Source organism: Elaeis guineensis, chromosome 13 (assembly GCF_000442705.2).
Source record: "Elaeis guineensis isolate ETL-2024a chromosome 13, EG11, whole genome shotgun sequence".
Taxonomy (NCBI): domain Eukaryota; kingdom Viridiplantae; phylum Streptophyta; class Magnoliopsida; order Arecales; family Arecaceae; genus Elaeis; species Elaeis guineensis.
This window is the reverse complement of record NC_026005.2, coordinates 79,847,868-79,852,576: the sequence shown is the minus strand read 5'-3', so window position 1 is coordinate 79,852,576 and position 4,709 is coordinate 79,847,868.

The window sequence follows — 4,709 nt, the reverse complement described above, 5'->3', positions numbered from 1 at the left end:
TGAATAGTCCTGATACGAAGGATCAAAATCTGTATTTTTTTGTTTTATGCCAAGGTATTCATATTTCTCATAGCTCAAGTTATCTCAAAGCTATATTATTATATTCTGGGTGTCATATTCTAGTCAATAGATGGTGAAAAAATTCTGGCATGAATGATCAAAACTGATAATTTTTTATTTTGCTCCTGGGTGTCATAATTTTTTAAAAGGGTGTCATAAACTTTGTGAAGAAGTGTCATAAATCCAATTCTTATATTTTTAAGTTATTGTCGTGCCATACCATATTATGATATCTTGGGAGTTATATTTTAGCCAACGGATGATGGAAAGTCCTGATAAGAGAATCAAAACCTTCAATTTTTCTTTTTGTGTCAGGGTGTAATAAATTTCTGAAGTTGTGTCTTATTTTTATGAAGGGGTGTCATAAGTTTAAATCTAATATTTTTAGAGATTTTTTATCTCCTAACTATATTATCACTCTCTGGGTGCCATATTTTAGCTAATGCATTATGCAATTATTAATATCCTCTAGAGAAAATATCACCTAATACTATTAACATCGATGTTATTGATCTTGTATAGAGATTTCTACTGATGATGTTGAAATTATAGATCTAAAAAATATCCAACAAGATTAGTTGGATGGGGGTTGCTGGTGTTATTCAAAAGAATGCACCTTCTCCTACTATCCCAAATACAGACAATGATTATGTTGATCCTCACATTAGAATAGAGTTTAATTTAGCAAATGATGTGTACAATTTCTACAATAAATATGCAAGAAGAGTTGGTTTTGAAATCACAACCATGTATAATAGGTCCAACAACAAGAAAGAAATATACTTCAAGTACCTAGCATGTTGAAGGAAAGGAAAATCTAGGAAAACAGGAAATTCCATGAATCCTAAGGACATTAGAAAAATTGATTGTAAGGCATCGATAAAAGCAAGACTAAATTCTAAAAATGGTAAGTGGACATTGGATGATGTTTTTCTAAAACATAATCATGAGTTGTACATACCAACTATCGATTATCTACAGTCCCATCCAAAGATCAACACGTCAGAAAAGGCAGAGATTAGCAATATGCATACCGTGAATATATCTACAATTTAAATATACTCTGCCATGGCAAGAAGAAAAGGAGGTAGAAGGCAATTGAATTTTACAGAGAAAGATGCTCATAATTTCATCTGTCGGGAATGTCATAGTCAGCTAAAAGAAGGAGATGCATAGTCGATGGTAATGCACTTCACATAGATGCAAGCTAAAAATATAAATTTCTTTTATACTTTGGACCTGAATGACAATGGACAGCTTAGGACTGTCTTCTAGATGCATCCAAGGTCAAGAATGTTAAGCACTTACTTTGATGATGTACTGACTTTTGACACAACTTATTTGACAAATATATATTAAATGCCATTTTGTCCATTTGTTGGAGTTAACCATCATGGACAGTCCACCTTGCTTGATTGTAAATTATTGTCAGATGAGAGGACTAAAACATTTAAGTGGATATTCCAATCATGGGTGGATGAAAATCGAGGTCAACCACCCAATGCCATCATAACCAACCAAGCTAAGACAATCGAGGTTGCTGTCAAAGAGGTTTTTCTCAATGTACAGCACTGATTTTGTTTGTGGCATATATTGAAGAAGATCCCTAAAAAGATCGGCCACATATGCACTGCCAATCCCAAATTTATGTTTGAGTTTGATGAAGTGATATATGACACAGTTATCACATAGGCTTTCGAGGAAAGGTGGGCACAACTCATGGAGACATATAAAGAATGCAAGGCTATAGATTGGTTAAATGATCTTTATGAATGTCGGGATAAATAAGTTTCAGTTTACCTTAAGGATCCATTCTTTGTAGGTTTCTATGACATTATGTTTGATTTACATGCATGTTTATAAGTTTCAAGCATATGGGGATATTTAATACTTCTCTTTTTTTCTTTATAATCCTGTACAGACATGTCATCTTTACAGAGGAGCGAGAGCTTCAATAACTTCTTTGATGGGTTTGTAAATTTGAAGACTATACTCAAAAAATTCATCGATAGGTATGAAGATATCTTGAAAAAAGATATGAAGCAAAATGAGCAAGATAATAAATCATTGCAAACGAATGCTTTTATAAAGACATCTTCATCTTTTGAGAGGCAAGAAGTAGCCAAATATATAAAGTGTATATTCAAAAAATTTCAAAATAAGGTCCTTGAAATGGCTGCATCAAATGCAAAATTAATTGAAGAAGTTGATAACTGTGCTGTATATTCTATAAAATTATTTGAGAGGATTGAAGTTGATAGAATAAGCAAGGAGATTATAAAAAATTATATTATTTCATACGACAACTATTTGGAAGAGGTCAAATGCCAGTTTCGATCCTTTCAATTCAGTGGATACTTATATAGGCATGTCTTATTAGTCCTTCATCAAAACGAAGTATTTCATATTCTAGATAAGTACTTTTTGAAGAGATGGTGCAAGGATATGAAGTACCAATTCGATCATTTCGACTGCAATATTCAATTTTCTGATAAAAGTACAAAAAAATCACAGTATGCACTCACATTATGTAGATTAAGATGTTCTAATTTATTTTTATGAAACCCTGTTAAATATCATAAAATCCTATTACAAATGTGATGTTTTATTGATTGTAGATATGCTTTGATGAGTTATTGGATGATGAAGCTTGCAGAAGCAGCTTTCTTGCTCCAAGAATTGATTTTGAAGATCACAAATCATATAAGCAGACTACTAATGAGTTTTTTATCTTTGAAAAATATTTTTGTGATATTTTGATAGTCCAAAAGATTAAATTTAAAAAGTCTCATCGAATGTGCAATTGAAATTTCTGCAAGTTGAAAAAGTTTTCAAAGTCTTTTGAGAGTGTCCAATTGATTTGAAGCCATTTGAGAGCATTTGAAAGTATTTTGATAAATTTCAGACCTTAAATACATGAAAAATTGGATTGGTATAAAATGGAGCGACCCATCTGGGTCATCTTCTTTCATTGGATAGCCGGCATGCTTCATTTTGTCCCATGGCATGCAGTGGGATGACCCATATGGGACGACCCATGTAGTGGAACGACCCACCTGGGACGATCCCTGAGATCCTAAAATCAAAATAGAAAGTTGAACTTTCTGTCTAGTCAATTGGGGTACCCCATGAGACGTCCCATTGCCAGTGAGACATCTCATTCCTACGAGCATGCATAATAACTAGTTTTTAGTCTATTTTCGGTGCATTTAATAAGCATTAAACACTCTCCAACGGCTCTAAACCGATACTAAAATATTTTCAAGTGTAAATGATGATTATAAATACTCTCTTAAAGTAAAAAATCATAAGTTTTGAAAGGATTGAAAGCTCACATCCGAGAAAAATTTAAAAATTCCTAAAAGAGAGGAAAAGAAGCATTCAATCAACTCACCAACCACTCTCCAGCTGCAATCAAGTGTGGAATTCATTACGAGTATTCAGCAAAAGCTTCTCTTTCCCTTAAGTATTGTATTTCTATTGCATTTATTGTGTTCATTTAAGAGGATTTTGTATTGAAATTTTTGTACTTTGTTTTACTCACATTGTACTTAAATTTTTGAGTTTTGGGGGGTTCCAAAACTCAATTGGATTGATCAGGATCAAATTGTTGAGGATTGGCTTATATCCAAAAAATAAGTGTTATTGCTTGGATAGCAAGGATCAGGATTGTCTGACGTGTTATATTTATTGAAATCCTTTTAGTAGATTGAATTCTCAAATAGAGACTTGGGGAGTGGATGTAGGTGCAACGTTGGTACCGAACCACTATAAATTCTGTATTTATTGTGCTTGTATCTCTTTTCTTTTTTTTTATGCTTTATACTTGCATACCTATCATTTGTATTTGATTTCATTTTCATTGCAAATCAACTCACTCCATTCAACACTTTAGCACATTACTTTTAGTGCACTAATCTTAAAATTTTAAAAAGATCCAATTAACCCCTCCTCTTAGGCTCCATATCTGGACAACAAGTGGTATCAGAGCTCGATGCTCTAGTCCTTACTTGATTTAACCATCAAGAGCCAAAGATCTATGGCAACCCAATTTAGTACATCTCTAGCCGAGGGGCAATCCACAAACCGACCTCCACTTTTCAATGGGTCAAACTACACCTATTGAAAAGCTCGGATAAAAATTTTTATTCAAGCACTTGACTATGATATATAGAGTATCATAGTAAATGGATCACACACAACCACTAAATTGATTGATGGTGTGTCTCTCCCTAAGCTAGAAGATGAATGGAATGAATTTGATAAGAAAATGGCTCAGCTCAATACTAAAGTCATGAATATTTTATATTGTGCTTTAGATGTAAAAGAATTTAATCATATTTTCACTTCCAATTCAGTTAAAAAAATTTGGGATAGGTTAGAAGTCACACATAAAGACACAAACCAAGTAAAAGAATCTAAGATCAATATGTTTGTGCACAACTATGAACTATTTGAAATGAAACTTGAAGAGTCAATAACTCAAATATTCACCCATTTCACTGACATCATAAATGATTTGAAAAGTCTTGACAAATATTATTCTAACAGTGATCTTGTGAAAAAAGTGTTTAGATCTTTACCAAGATCGTGGGAGGCAAAAGTCACTGCAATCTAAAAAGTCAAGGATTTAAATGTTCTACCATTGA